General features: G+C 35.4%; 1 pseudogene; it reads left to right on the top strand.

Annotated features, from left to right (window-relative positions):
- The first annotated feature begins 3775 nt into the window (after window positions 1–3775).
- LOC106970593 (protein SET-like) lies at window positions 3776–15612 on the top strand (annotated as a pseudogene).
- The last annotated feature ends 999 nt before the right edge of the window (window positions 15613–16611 follow it).

Here is a 16611-nt window from a genome sequence, read left to right as displayed (position 1 = left end):
TCAAGACTGAATTGTGAAGAAATAAAAAAGAAAAATGTGCAGATCAATAATGAGTAAGGAGAATGAAACACTAGTTAAACCTCCCTACAAAGAAAAATCTCACTGCTGCATTCTACTAAACACATCAATGAAGATTTAATGCCAATCCTTCTCAAACTTGGCCAAAAAAATGAAGAGGAGTAAATATTATCACTCGTTTTGTGAGGACAGATTTACCTTGATAGCAAATCCAGACAAAGACACTGGAAGGAAGGAAGGAAGGAAGGAAGGAAGGAAGGAAGGAAGGAAGGAAGGAAGGAAGAAAGGAAGGAAGGAAGGAAGGGCGACAAAATCCAACATCCCTTATAAGCATAGATGCAAAAATCCTCAACAAAATGTTAGCACACTGAATTCACTGACACTATTGTAAGGATCATACACCATGACCAAATAGGATTTATCTCTGGGATGTGAAGATGCTTCAAAAAATGCAAATTAACAAACATGCAAATGCAAATTAACGGAATGAAGGTTAAAAATCACATGATCGTTTCAAAAGATACAAAAAAATATTTGACAAAAATTCAATACTTTTATTATAAAATCTCTCAACAAACTAGGAATGTAAGAAAATTAAAACAAAATAATAAAGGCCATATATGAAAACTCTACAACTAACATCATACTCAATGTAGAAAACTTGAAGGCTTTTTCTCTAAAATCAAGAACAAAGCAAAGATACCCCTTCTCACTAATTCTGTATCACACAGTACTGGAAATCCTAGCTAGAGCAACTGGGCAAGAGAAATAAATAAATTATACCTAATTTGGAAAGAAGTCAAATTACCTCTGTTTGCAGATGACGTGATTTTGTATATAGAAAACCCTAAATACTTCAATAAAAAAAAAGGGTTAGAATCAATAAATGAATTCAGTAAAGTTACGGGATTCCATATCAACATACAAAAATCAGTTACATTTCTATACATCAAAACCAACTATCTGAAAATTAGAAAATTAGGAAAATTTTTAAAAATTAAAAAAAAATCTGGGGCACCTGAGTGGCTCAGTTGGTTGAGCGTCCTGACTTTGGCTCAGGTCATGATCTCACAGTTGTGGGTTCAAGCCCCGCGTCAGGCTCTGTGCTGACAACTCAGAGCCTGGAGCCTGCTTTGGATTCTGTGTCTCCCTCTCTTTCTGTCCTTCACCTGCTCGCTCGCTCACTCTCTCTCAACAATAAAAAATAAAATCCTAAAAAAAATTTTTATTTAAGAAAAAATCCTACCTGCAATAGCACTGAAAAGAAAAAGATACTTCAGTGTAAATATAATTATGAATGTAAAAGATTTGTAAATTGAAAATTATAAAACATTGCTGAAAGAAATTAAAGAAGACACAAATAAATAGAGAATGCCCCAAGTTCATGGACTGTTCCAGAGACAGGCATATTCTGTCAATTCTTCTTTGACAAGAGTGTCAAGAACGCATAAGAGAGAAAGGAAAGTCTCTTCAACAAATGGTGCCGGAAAACTGGATACTCATACGTAAAAGAATGAAATCGGTGTCTTATACCATCCACAAAAAATCAACTCAAAATGGACTAAAGACTTTTTTTTTAATGTTTATTTATTTTTGACAGAGAGACAGAGAGGCAGAGTGTGAGTGAGCAGGGAAGGGGCACAGAAAGAGGGAACTACAGAATCCGAAGCAGGCTCCAGGCACTGAGATGTCAGCACAGAGCCCAATGTGGGGCTGGAACTCATGAGCCAAGAGATCATGACCTGAGCCGATGTCGGATGCTCAACTGACTGAGCCACCCAGGCACCCTAAAATGGATTATAGACTTAAACATTAAACCTGTAAGTATAAAATTTCTATAAGAAAACATAGCAAAAGCTTTATGGCATTAGTCTTGTTGGCAATGATTTCTTGGATATGACACTAAAAGAATAGACATTAGAAGCAAAAATAGACAAATGAAACTATATGAAAGCAAAAAAGCTTCTACAAAGAAAAGAAAACCACAAACACAAGGAAAGGACAACCTATGGAATGGAAGAATATATTTGCAAACCATATATCTCATATGGGGTTAATGTTCAAAACACATAAAGAAGACCTCAAGTCAATAGCAAAAACAAACAAAAAACAGAAGAAAACCCCCAAAACAACAAAAACAAGCCAAACGTCCTGATTAAAAAATGAGCAAAGAATCTTAATAGACATTCCTCTGCAGAAGATATGCAAATGGTCAACAAGTATATAAAAAGAAGCTCAATATTACTAGTCATCAGAGAAATGGCAATCAACAACATAATGAGATGTCATTCTACATTTCTTAGGCCAGCTATTATCAAAAATAAAAAAATAACAAGTGTTGGTGAGGATGTGGAGAAATTTGTAACCATGAATGTTGCTGGTGGATTATAAAACGGTATAGCCACCATGGGAAACAGTATGGTGCTTCCTGAAAAAAATTAAAAATAGAACTATCATTTGCTCTAGCAATCCTATTTTTGGGTATGTATCCAAAAGAACTGAATTCAAGTCCCGCACTCCCATGGTCACTGCAGCATTATTCACAATAGCCAACGTATGAAAACAACCCAAATATCCACTGTTAAAATCAAAACAAAGTTGAAAACTCTATGAGCAGATAAAACCAATTTAGTCATACAAAGTATAATTTAACTTACTTTACAAAACTAGCTTGACCTGGGTCATTTCTTATTTATGCCTCTGGAAATCATGGGCAAAACTTACACTGTCTCCCAAGGTTAATATAAGGTAATTACTGACCAACTTACCTATCATTTTGGGAAATTACAATATTATAACCAATCTCTGTAAAGAATAAACATTTAATGCCTTCTCACTATATAAGCTGCTTTATAACAACATACCCCTGAGTTTTATTCCGTGTTTTGGCTTGAGTACTCTCAATTCACAAACTGTCTTTTTGGTGTGTGCGCAATAAGCTTCAACAAATTCCATTTTGGTGATTCACTGGTTTTGTGCTGTTTCTGAACTTTTGATACCATGGAAGAATTGATGGATAAAGAAAATGTGGCATTTACATGCAAAATATTATTCAGGCTTACACAAAAAAGAAATCCCACCATTTACAGCAACATGTATGAACCTATGGGCCATAATGCTAAGTGGAATAAGCTAGTCACAGGAAGGCAAATCAGGAATGATTCCATTTGTATCAAGTATTAAAATAGCCAAACTCTGAAACAAACAAATGGTGGTTTCTAGGGGCTGGAAGAAGGATTATGGGAAGTTGCTGTTCAAAGGCTATAAAGTTTCACTATTCAAGATAAGTTCTAGAAATACTGCACAATGTTATGCCTATAGTTAACAATACTGCACTGTACACTTTAAAATTTGTTGAGAGGTAGACCTCATATTAAGTTTTCTTACTCCGATAAAAACACTTAATTTTTCAAAATTAAGAGAAATAACACCTACTTTAAGATAACACAGGACCCCTCGCTGCTGCCGTGAGGAGGAGGTGGTTCCTAGGAGAGGAAAAACAGGGAGAGCCAGAGCGCCAGGAGTGAGGGGAGGAGCCAAACCGGCCAGCTGTCACTTTGTCGCCAAACCTCCAAAAGCAGGAACCAGGCTAGCGGCAGGCGGTGCTCCTCCCTGCGCCGCAGGGCAGGCTGGGAGGGTTGCGCGCGCAGCCAGCGCCTGGGAGGAGGCGGGGCCGAGTCTCACGCGCTGCAGTGTGGCTCAGGGAAGCTGCCGCCCTTTTCACCTTCCCTTCTTGTCCCCTCCCTGCTGCACTTCTCTCAACCCCCATGAAGAACAGCACCACGTAGGCACCGCCATCAGGGTCGCTAAAAAGGAGCTCTGCTCCAGCCACACTGGAATAAAGACCTCAGAAAAAGAACAGTAAAAAGCAAGTGAACATACTGATGAAATACAAATGAAAAAGATTTAATGAACAAGCCAGTAAGGAGATTTTGAAAGTAGAACAAAAATATAAAAAACCTCTGACAATCTTTTTTCTTTTCTTTTTTCTTTTCTTTTCCTTTCTTTTCTTTTTCCCCAGAAGAGGCTGGAATTAAGCACCATAATCCCACATTTGGGGGGAATCGCATTTGTCAACATCCACAAGCTGGATGTTGTCTGCCTGCTTGGAGAGGCACTTTTATACAAGAGTAGAAGTGACAGAATTTAGAGATATTAAATCAGGTTACAGAATAGATTTTTGTTTTGATGAAAACCCTTACTTCCAAAATAAAGTTCTCTCCAAAGAATTTCATATGAATGAAAGTAGTAATCCATGTTCAAAGTCCGCTGAAATCAAATGGAAATCTGGAAAGGATCTGGCCAAAATTTTCAAGTCAAACACAAAATAAAGCCAGCAGGAAGAGGCAGCATGAGGAACCAGAGCCTTTCTTACCCTGGTTTACTGACCATTCTGATGCAGGTGCAAATGAGTTAGGAGAGGTCATCAAAGAGTTACTTGGCCAAATCCATTACGATACAGTTTCTGATATGAATGATGAGAGAAATGAGTCACAATTGTTTTTGTTTCTTTCATTCCTTCTTCCTCTTGTGCCTTGTGACTCTATTTTTGAGGTCTCCTTTCTTTCCATTTTATCATGGTTCTCTACTTATTTAGGGGTGGGGTATACCTTGAGCAGAATAGAGTGGGAATAGAATCTCTACCCCTTCCTGTTCCAAATTCGTTTTTATCTCTTCCTGTCTCAATTAAAAACTATGGAATTTACACCACCCTGCTCTATGGGAAAAAAGAAATCCCTCTGCTTCCTTATTTCTGCTGGAATCTGGAGGATACGAGGCTCCTGTACAGTAGTGCATAGAACTCTGTTTTTCTCTTTCCTCTGTGTATTGGGCTCAGAAATCACACTGCCTCTCTATGTGAAAATGGACAGTTATCATTTACCAACGTGTATTTGTCTTCTTTCCCTTGGTTACAAAAAAAGAAAGGAAGGAAGGAAGGAAGGAAGGAAGGAAGGAAGGAAGGAAGGAAGAAAGAAAGAAAGAAAGAAAGAAAGAAAGAAAGAAAGAAAGAAAGAAAGAAAGAAAGAAAGAAAGAAAAAACTTAAGAACTGGGGTTACAGAAGGTCAGCAAACGGTGGGTTTGAGATATTTGGGTGGTTTAAGTGGGCATTTTTAAAACATGGTTTCTTCTTTGGCATGTTAAATTATGATGTTTGACATCCTTGCAGTTTAAAATGACAATTTTGAAATCAAATTCTCTCTTAATGATGACATGAACCTTGCCACCCAATTGACAAATCAGTAGAATCTGTAGAATCTTATTTGAAATAGACATACTCTACCGTAATTTTGTTCCTATTTATTTTTAATTTTTTTTGTTTGTTTCACTAGATAGGAAAGATGATGCTCAGTTTTAAACGTTGGAAGTGTACCAGGTCTTTGTTACAATAAAACTACCAAAATGTACACAAAGAATTTGATGCTTTCCTCTCAGAACAGATATACTTAATATGTCTTTGCAAATTTGACTTGTATAACATATTGTCAAACTTTGTTACCCTAACTCTGTAGTTTTTGATTCCCAACTTGCAGGATGACCTCAGAGCTATGTGGATGCAGTAAGGGATTTGAATCAATGGATTAATGTCTTCTCAGCTTGAGAACATCATGGGTAAAATTTGCCATCAGTTTCTAAAACTTACCACATTAGTTAGGATACCAGATCCATCAAAGTTCAGTTCTGAATGTAGTGTATCCATCCTTGATTTGTATCTTGAATTGGCTTTAAAATTTTTTATTTATTTATTTAGAGAGAAAGAGAGAGAGACAGCGACAGAGACAGAGCATGTTGGGGGAGGTGGAGAGGGAGACAGAGTCCAAAGCAAGCTTCAGACTGTGAGCTGTCAGCACAGAGCCTGATGCGGAGCTCAAACCCACAAACAGTGAGATCATGACCTAAGTCAAAGTCAGACACTTAACCAACTGAGTCACCCAGGTGCCCCATCAAATTGGCTTTTTTTAAATGGGCCTTTATTTACCTGGTAATAGTGCCACCTTCACCATCAGACAGATCTGGTGATTTAATTCCAAGTTACACAGGGACACTGCTGGTATGTCTTCACTTTCACTCTGAAATGTGGCCAAGACAGACACTCAGAGGAAGAAGTCTGTGTTGACTATAAGAAACTCAAGTTATAAGTATTTTTGTCTCGAAGTACCAGCTATTTAGCATATATTTCTCAAATGAGACTCATCTGTGTGAATTTGGATGCAATGACAGACTCTGTCTGCTAAGGGCTATTGTGCATAGAATAACATTTTGAGAAACTTAGCTTAAGCTAAGCATAAGCTTTTTAATGCTATAAAATATATTAGCCAAAATTAAATGCCACTTAACTTTTTCAGAGGTGAATTAATGGACACCTTGCTCAAATTCAAAGCTTTTTGACATATAAAACTTTACTAGTGGGACTATTCCATCAATAGGTACAATGTAACCAAAACCTGTCTAGACAGGTGGTATGTAGTAGTTTCTGCACTGGTTTCTGTTTAATAAATGCATCACTCTATACTGGTCAGGAATCTTGCTTCAATAAAGAAACATTTATATGTATATAACATCTATGTATGTCAGAAAAGAAAAGAAAAGGAAAAGAAAAGAGAAAAGGAAAAAAGAACTTGTCTCACTAATAGCAAGAAAATAGAGGCCAGGCTTAAGTGTTTCACCCCCAGAAGAGAAGTGATCACAACCAATCATAATAATGACTGACAAGGTTTAAGTAATAGCCAAGAGGATGTAGCATGAAAAGGATAATGAATGCAGTTCACAACCATATGCTATGGAACACAACCTCCTCAGGAAAAAGACAGGTGGGCAGCCAACAAGTTACTATTCAATTTGTGCTAACAGAAGAAATCAAGGATGGGAGCTCAGGTGGCTGAAAACATTTAGTCCTTTTAAGAGTCATGACCCCTTGCCAAGATTCAAGTGTTAAGCCAGTTATCAGATATTGAAACCATTGCTGGAAGAGATAGTTATGCAGGAGAAAGGACTGTGCAAAACCTTATCTATTACACACAAAATGGATACACTAGTCCTTCACTAAAGAATCCCTTAGTCATTTCCTCTGGTAACTGTGGACTGGGGAGTAGATTGCCAAACAGGTTGAGGTATGTTAGAAATAGGGTCTGTGTTGACACCAGCACCTGGAGACCTAAAGCATTATCATGTCATTGTGCCCCTTCTCTATTATATATGGAGTATATTTGGTAAATATGTGGGGAGGGGAGGTAATAAATAGATCCTGGCCAAGGGGCTGGCTACAGACCTTATATTGAGGATATGGTTGCCATTTTATCACTACGTTTCTTAAGTCCGAAGAATTATCTTGGAAGGAAATTTTAGGGCAAGTCTTCAGAAACTACTCTTTCCTGGATAAGAAAGTAATTCAAAAATTTTATGTTGCATCCCATGTGGCTTAGAAAACACAATTGTTACCCTCAATAATTTACAAGGGGCAAGGATAGTGGTCCTTTGATTCACCAGTCTGACTGGTGCTGGATGGGTACTGGATGATGTCTGTATACTACTGCAAGTTCAACCTAACTGTAGTCCAAACCTCAAATACCTTTGCTAAAATTTGATATAGCCTCAGTCATAGGATGTGTGGCTGATCTGAAAAATTTACTCTTTTCTCTCCCTCTAAGAAAATATAAATAAAACCAGTTCACATCCACATGGAATAAATGAAACTTGCAGTTTTGTTCCAGTGCTCTGTTAGCTCTTCCATCTTAGCCATCAGTTAGTCAGAAGAGATATGAACTATCTGCATAGTACATAAACATCAATGAAACACTAATAATGAGTGAAGTGTTATATGTGTAATGCATTACAATGAGTGGTAGAGTACACAAGTCAGACACATGTGCAGGAAGCCTACACGCCCATGATCCCCACCATTGTGGCACCAGTGTCCTTTCTTCATCTTGTGTCTATGGGGCTCTCTTACGATTAGACAAAAAAGGATAAGAAATCCTTATTTGGTTTATTGATGGTTTGTCTCAGTATGAGGGTGCAAGTCAAAATCAATAACAATTGAATTATACTACTATAATGGTTAGCCTTGAAAAGTAGTGACAAAGGAAAATCTTCTCAGTGGGCATAACTTCAGACTGTGAACATGGTCATCCACTCTACATGGACAGAGTAGTGGCCTCAGGAGAGAATAAAAATAGAGTCACAGACAATAGAAAATGTTAGAGAAGTTATTCAGGATCCTGGATCGATAAAATATTGCAATATTGAGAAAAAAAAAAGAGGTCTTATACATAGGCAAATGATGTAAAAATGTGTCACATATTATGTTCAACCAGAATGTGTCCACCTCTGAAAAAGGACCAATCCACTAAAAAGCCAAAATGACCCAGCAAAGGGGCTTTTGAAAGCCTTTGTAATTGGCAACTGCCAGCCTGGCATAGCAGGCACATGAAGGAAGTTGCCATGGTGGCAGCCATGAAGGCAATGCCAGCGTCCAACAGCATTGGCTCATGCTTTCGTATTACCACTGCTAGTCTCACTATAGCTAAGCCAGTGTTCAATCTGCTAGGAAGAGAAACAGTCGCAGGCTATGGCATCATCTCCTGAGGAAACCAACAGCAGCTTGATGATAAATGACCACTGGTTTATTCTCAAAGATTAGGTATGTATCTGGATATATACATATATATACACATACATACACACACACACACACACACACACACACATATATATATATACACACACACACACATATATATACATACATATATATACATATATACATGTATATACATATATACATATATATACACACATGTATATGTATATACATATATATACATATATATATGCACAGCCTCAGTGTATCCAAAGATTTATTTGACCTATTGGCATCAGATAATACTTCAATTGCACAGGGGACCTACTTTACAGAAAAAAGATATGCAGGAATGGGCTCATGACCATGAATTCACTGATCTTGTACTGCCAGGCTTAATAGCTATTCCAAAGAAGGGACCTTTTCATTCCAAGAAACACACAACCTTATCATCATTTTAACTAAGAATGGCTATCACCAGGTCACACAAAGAAGTTTGAGTAATCCCAAATATAATCCAATTGACCTAGTACTTGTTACATGAATATCCAGTGAGGAGAACAGCTATTAGGAAAATGTGAACATTTCCTAACAATGTGATTCGCATCTCTCATTAGATCTTTTTGTCTTTTTGTTTTTGTTTTGTTTTGTTTTTTAGAAGAGAAAGAGCATTCATTTGATAGTGAGCAACAATGTACTGCATTCAAACTATGAATTGGGCATTGTGATAGTATCTGGAGTAAAAGTCATGAGCCCTGGATCTGTAATTTCTCAGAAACTAGTGGGCTCATATCTTCATTTGTCAATACCTGTAGCCTATAACATTAATTATGTACTGGTCAAAGACCTGCTCACTTGCTTACTTTAGCAGAGTGGCTTATCTAAAGTTATAATCCTCTGAGTGTTAATCTGTCACCAAAAATAGTTTCAACCATAATTTTTTCACTCTTGATCACAACTCACCAATATGACCCAGTGAAACAAATTATAGTGTTCTACCACATTGATTTGACCTCTGGTCCTTTGTAAATCTTACTTCTCTAATTAGCCTATAAAGAGAAATTGCAATATATAGACTCATGGAATAGCATAAGGACTGAGGAAACATTTTTAACAATTTGGGAACCCTAAGGGACTTTAGAACTGTCACGGTTATTAGTTGGGTTTAAAATTCCATGCTCTGTGTTAATATAAATAGTCTTATGACAACACAGTCCTGCTCCAGGCATTTCCAAATCACTGTAGTTTTGTATATCGCAAATGCTGAAATATACTGGAAATGACAAATTATATTACATTTTTATATTACAATATTGAACATGCTATTACTTTTCATTCCTACAACTACTGCCCTTTTGACATCCTAATCATTGCTTGTTTATATAACTTCAACTGCTTCTCATATGGTCTCTTACTGGATCTGTCCTGCCTCAGGTCACCTTTCTATGAAACTATATGTACTTCATGTGGCTTTACTTGTCAGAATAACATGGCTTCTTCATGTCTACTTGGTAGTTTTGAAACATTTTTCAAAAATTGTACACTTTTTTCTACAAAACAATATCACATAAAATTTTATTTTATGAAAAAGTAGATACCTCTTCTTCTGGCTATGATGGAATAATTGGTATTTCAATAACCCTCGATGTATAATCAAAAATGAAACTGAACAAAATATATGAAGCAATTTCTTTTAGGCATTGGACAGCAGGCAGCACAATATTGCAATCTCAAAAAGAAATTTTAAAGTGATTAAATAACCACAACACTATCTGTAAAGAAGCAAAAATATTGTCATTTTATTCTAATAAAATGTACATATATATTACATTATCCTTCAAAAATCCATCTACTAATAGCATGTCTCCTTAGAAACATTAGTTTTAGCCATTTCTCCTTTGGGAAAAAAAAGATTCTTGTATCTGAATTTTATATTATTATAATGAAATTTCCATTTATTTTTATTTTATTTCCAAATATGTTTATTTTAATCCCTCCAAATAAGAGTTTCATGAGGATAGCAGTCTTGCCTGTCTTGTGTGCTTCTGTACCATAGTCAAATGCTCAGCACTTAGTAGATACTCAATACATGTATGCTGAGTTTATGAATGGAAGCATACTTAAACATTTCATCTCAAATAGATACCCAGTACGGTGCTATAGATGAAATAGTTCTCTTATAAAGATATTTTAGTAAGTATTTTAATCAAAATTATAAATATATATTTATTTACATGCTGTAATTATATATCATAGATTTATAATACTTGCATTACATATAAATGTATATATAAATGATCCCAAACCTTAGATCTGGAAATGATCTTGAAATATACAGTATAGCTCTATCATTTTAAACAGCTCTTGAAGTTGTGATAGAGACTGTATGTGACTTGGCCATATATATTATTATTTATATTTAAGAAAGCTACGTTAGTCATTTGTTCTTTTGCAGTTTATGGGAAGATAAGTAACAAAAATATTAAGTCAAGTAAGAGGAGAAGACACTAAACACATTATTGTTTACAGAAGACATGACAGATGCAGGTTATGCAAAATACGAAGCAGGACTCTAAGTGAAACATTTTCCTATAATCCATTCAAATGAGTGTATTATATTTTACAACATCATTCATTCAAATGTATTTTATGAGTACCCATCATATGCCAGGAACTGTAGAGGAGACTTAGATCTGTATCTGTGATCAAGATAGATGAACACCCCTGCCTTCAAGTAACTTACCTTCCATTAGTGGGAAATATGCAATAAGCAAAATGGACGTAATAAATAAAATATTCTATATTGAAAATGGGGCACGTGGGTGGCTCAGTCGGTTAAGCATCTGACTTTGACTAAGGTCATGCTCTCACAGCTTGTGAGTTCAAGCCCCGTGTCAGGCTCTGTGCTGGCTCAGAGCCTGGAGTCTGTTTGGACTCTGTCTCCCTCTCTCTCTGCCCCTCTCCCACCCATACTCTGTCTCTCTTTCTCAAAAATAAATAATAAAACACTAAAAAATAAAAAAAAATATTATAAAAATTTATATTGAAGATAGTAAGTGTCTTGTAGGACAAGATGCAAAGAAAGTGAGTTCAGGAATACTGGGAAGAGGAGAAAGTTACAATTATAGAGTATTGGAAGTAGAGTGATATTTACTTGTTTGTCAGGTTATAAGGTGTGTTCAAGAATCAGCAAGGAGGTCAGAGAGGATGCTGAACTGAGGAATAGAGAAAGAGGGCAAAAACATGGATATTTTACAAAGATATTTGGTAATATTTATTACATATTTTATAAAGGATAATATATAGACTATTAATTCTAAGATTTGAAAACATGAACTTAGAAGAATAAACTATTACAGTTAAGGAAATTTAGTCTCACAGAGATAATAATGGAAACTGTAGTATGCTTTATTCAGTTGACAAATTCAGAATCAGAAGATAGTGGAAAAAATCAGGTGTCCTTATTCATATTTTATCTAAGAGAACTTCATCTCTTGGTGACAAAATGGGAAATTACAATACTACAGCACCTTTAGGTGCCTTTTATTTTATGTAGGGCATTAGTAACTCACAACCCATAGCTGGTGGCAGAAGTTAGGATGTCGCTTTTTTCTTTTTTCTTTTTCTTTTTTTTTTCAATCCAAATATTTAATCCCTCTTAGTACTTATAAAAGAAAGACCAATTGGATTCTTTGGCTTTGTGAAAGTGAAAGCCCCATGTCCTTTTATTTAGTAACAAGTGGCTCATCACATTTGATCTGTTGAACTATAAAAGAATAGAACTTCAATATGAACATCATACAGAACCCTCACCATTCATTCTTTTGTTCCATGTGGCCGCTGCTTTTAGCTCTTAAAAGCACTTATTTCACATCATTTTCTGAAGTTGGTACCTTTACTGAAAAAGCTTTCTAACTGTCCAGGAATTCTGCAACTACTGTAAATCAGGTGACAGCTTAACACCAGAGATCTTTGAAAATGTTGCTTTGCTTTTATTTTTTAAAAAAATCAAGCACCAAGAAGAAAACAACACTACCACATAGTTAATGCATGAGGAAAATTATATAAATATTTGAATATTTGGATACAATCAATAATTATATTATAAATTTTTGATTGTCTATATTAAATAGCATACAACCAGCAGCTGAATCCACATAAAACTGCTTTGTATTTTGCAGCTTGAATGCTTGATACATATATAGAACAGCTATGTCTTCTTGAAGGGTTGTCCCTTTCATCATAATATTATATCCCTTAACGTCTCTGGTAATTTTATTTGCTCTGAAGACTACTTTATTTGAAGACCTTTCAAGCTTTTTTTAAAATTTTATTTGCATGTTATACGTTTTTTTCCATCATTTTAGTTTCAATTCGATTATATTGTTTTATTTGAAGTTGAGTTCATTTTGTGGATACTTGGAGTATGTATTCAAATTCACTCTGCCAATCTTTTTCTTTTCATTGGTATTTAATAAAATTACATTTCATGTAATTATTAATACTTTAGAATTTAAGTCGGCTTGTTTTGCTGTGTGTTCTAGTTTTTGTTTCTCTGTTTTCTTTTACCTACCTTATTTTGGACTACCTAAACTTCCTTCAACTTTAATTTTCTTTTAATTTAATTACTAATTTAATTACTAGCCAATAATACTAGCCAATAATAATAGAACAACCACTTAAAATCTATACAAACAGATACACTAATAAACACAGTCTACTGGTGTTGTCACTCTACCCGTTCAAATGCTATATAGAAACCTATGTCTATTTATGTTTCCTCACCCTCCTCCATTACAATTGTGTTAAATATTTCCTTCTAGATTCCAGAGTTACCATAGAGAATTCTGTGGTAATTTTGATATTAGAAGTTGTTTTTTCTCCCCAAGTTTTACTATCTTCTCTTCCTCAGTCCTCTGAATTTTCATGAAGATGAGACTTACTGTGAGGCTTTCTTTTATTTTCATTCTTTTCTTTACATATAATAAGCCACCAGTGGCACCATATATGGGGCAACTATGAAATATTTTTTCTTAATGTCAATAAAAAATTCCGTATTTGACAAACCCAAGCTGACATCATACTCAATGGTGAAAAGCTAAAAGCTTTTCCTCCAAGATCAGGAACAAGTGTACTCACTCTCATCACTTCAACATAATACTGTAAGTTCAAGCCAGAGCAATTAGGCAAGAAAAATAAATAAAAGTCACTGAAATCAGAAAGGAATTAGTTAAATTGTCTTTTTGGAAAGAAGACATGATCTTGTATATAGAAAGCTAAGGACTCCATCAAAAATTTAGAACTAATAGTGATGAATAATGAATTCAGTAAAGTTGCAGGATACAATGTCAAAATACAAAAATTAGAGGTGCCTGGGTGGCTCAGTTGGTTGAGTTTCCAACTCTTGATTTCAGCTTAGGTCATGACCCCAGGGTTGTGGGACTGAGTCCCACATCAGTGCTGAGCATGGAGCCTGCTTAAGATTCTCAATCTCTCTCTCTCTCTCTCTCTCTCTCTCTCTCTCTGCCCCTCCCTGTCACTCATGCTCTCTCTCTCTCTAAAAAAAAAAAAAAAATACAATAAATAGTTGCTGATTTTAATGGGCAAAGGGCCTCAATACACATTTTCCAAAGAAGGCATATAAAATGGCCAACATATAGGTATATGAAAAGATACTCAATTTCACTAATCATCAAGGTAGTGCAAATCAAAACAATAATAAACCAACAACTTATGTCTATTAGATGGCTATTATGTAAAATACAAGAGATAACAAATGTTGACAAGGGTATAGAGAAAGGGAAACTCTTGTACACTGTTAGTGCAAATGTAAATTGGTACAGGCACTATGAAAAACAGTGGGAAGTTCTTCAAAAATTTAAAGATGGATTAGCATATGATCCAGGAATCTAATTTCTGGGTATATGTTCAAAGGAAATTAAATTGCTACCTCTAAGAGAAATCTGTACCCTCATGTTCATTGCGCATTATTTATAATATGCACGATTTAGAAACAACCTGTGTATTTTGATAGATAAATGGATAAATAATATTTTACCCATGATGATGACTCAAAAACTATAAAGAAAAAGATCAAGTCAGACTCCCCAACTTAAAAAAAAAACACCCTCAACCCAATAAACAAAATTGAATGACAAAAAGCAAACACAATACTGCAATATATATGAATGTAGTCCACAACTCCCATGTTTTCAGCTTCTCCAGAAAAGAAACATCCAGTCTTTTCCCTGAGCAATGTAAGATGCCTAGAGAATCTAGGGGCTTCTTCAAAAGATTTCAACAATCCATTGGTTCGAGGCTATTTTAACACTCCCCTTTCAAGGTATTTGGTTCTTATAATCATGGAACCACTAAAAGTTCCTGAGGGGAAAAATAGTTGATTTTCAGGACTCTCACTCTCTCATTGGGTTCAACATTTTTTTTTCCTCAACCTCAGTTTTTTAATGCTTTCATCTCCTTGCGATAAAAGCCTTTGCAAGATTAATGTATCATTTTGGTAGGATTAGCAAAAGCAGACTTAAAACACTTGTCCAGTTCACCATTTATAATAAGAAAATTTGGAAGATTATAAAAATATAAAAATATAAAATGAGTAGTTTCTAAAACATTTAAAATCAAAATCTTAGCTTTGTCATCCCAATTGCAAACCAAAAACAAACCACACATCTACAAGTGACCTGAAAATATCTTCATGACTCATTAAAAAAAAAAGTGTACCTCATTTCTGCAAAGAACTTAATTCAATGTGTACAGTTAATTTATAATCTGTGAAAATGTTGCTATATAAAAAGTATAGCTAATGAATAAAGACTACAGATTATGACTATACATTGACTTTTTTTATAAAAGTAGGTTTCGATTACCTGCAAAACTTTTGCTCACCTTTATCAACTTCATCAGGAGAACGTTCTTTGACATTGAAAATCCTTTTTATAATAAGAATGGAGTTTGTTACACTGACATGAAACATTCTGAATGCATGAATATGCTATGAAAATTAGATATAACTATCTAAAATTCTCAACAGTTCATGATTCTTATGTCTTGAAATTCTATTGTTCTAATGAGTATTTTTTTCTGTATTATGCTTTAAAATACATGTGGTCCCTCCTGTGCTTCCAGAAGGGACATTATTGTCTCATTTCATTGGCCATGACAACATTTTTTAAATTGCCTGACCTTAATCTGCTCTCTTGCTTCCACTTTTTTCATATCAGATTTGGTCCTCCCGAACTTCGTTCAGTAATCACCCGACAAACTATGATGTACATTTCATGATCAAGGTAGATATTATATATACTGGGAATAAATTCCCAAGCCTCCAAATTATGTTAGGTGCCCTTTCTATACATTCTAGTATAACACCCACTTCCTCCATTATGCACATATTCAGAGTCTACAAATGTCTTGTTAAATATGTCTCTATTGGGGTGCCTGGATGGCTCAGTCACTATCAAAAAATATCAAACAATATCAATGAAAAATATACATATATGCCACAACGTTTGTGAGGAGAATATGTTTTATTTTGGTTCAACATTCAGAGTTAACTCTTAGGACTACTGTGAGCATGATAGCTTGTTTAGACATTGTGAACTATGCGGGTGCCTGGATGGCTCCGTCAGTTAAACGGGGGACTCTTGGTTTTGGCTCAGGTCATGATCTCATAGTTCATGGGTTCAAGCCCCATGTTGGGCTCTGCACTGACAGAAAGGGGCCTGCTTGGGATTTTCTCTCTTGCTCTCTCTCTCTCACCCTCCGCAACTCATGCTTTCTCTGACTCGCTCAAAATAAATAAACTTAAAAAAAAAAAAAAAGACAGTGCCAACTATGCAACAACATGCCCTTTACTGATCTCAATGTGCACTGTATGTCACATGCTTTCTGGGATTTTTTTTTTTTTTTGGTGCAGGGAGACTTCTTTTTTAAATGTTTTATTTATTTTTGAGAGACAGAGAGCATGAGCAGGGGAGAGAGGGAAGGACTGAGGATC

This window comes from Acinonyx jubatus, chromosome A1 (genome assembly GCF_027475565.1).
Source record: "Acinonyx jubatus isolate Ajub_Pintada_27869175 chromosome A1, VMU_Ajub_asm_v1.0, whole genome shotgun sequence".
Taxonomy (NCBI): domain Eukaryota; kingdom Metazoa; phylum Chordata; class Mammalia; order Carnivora; family Felidae; genus Acinonyx; species Acinonyx jubatus.
The sequence above is the reverse complement of the archived record's forward strand: the minus strand, read 5'-3'. Positions and strand labels throughout refer to the sequence as shown.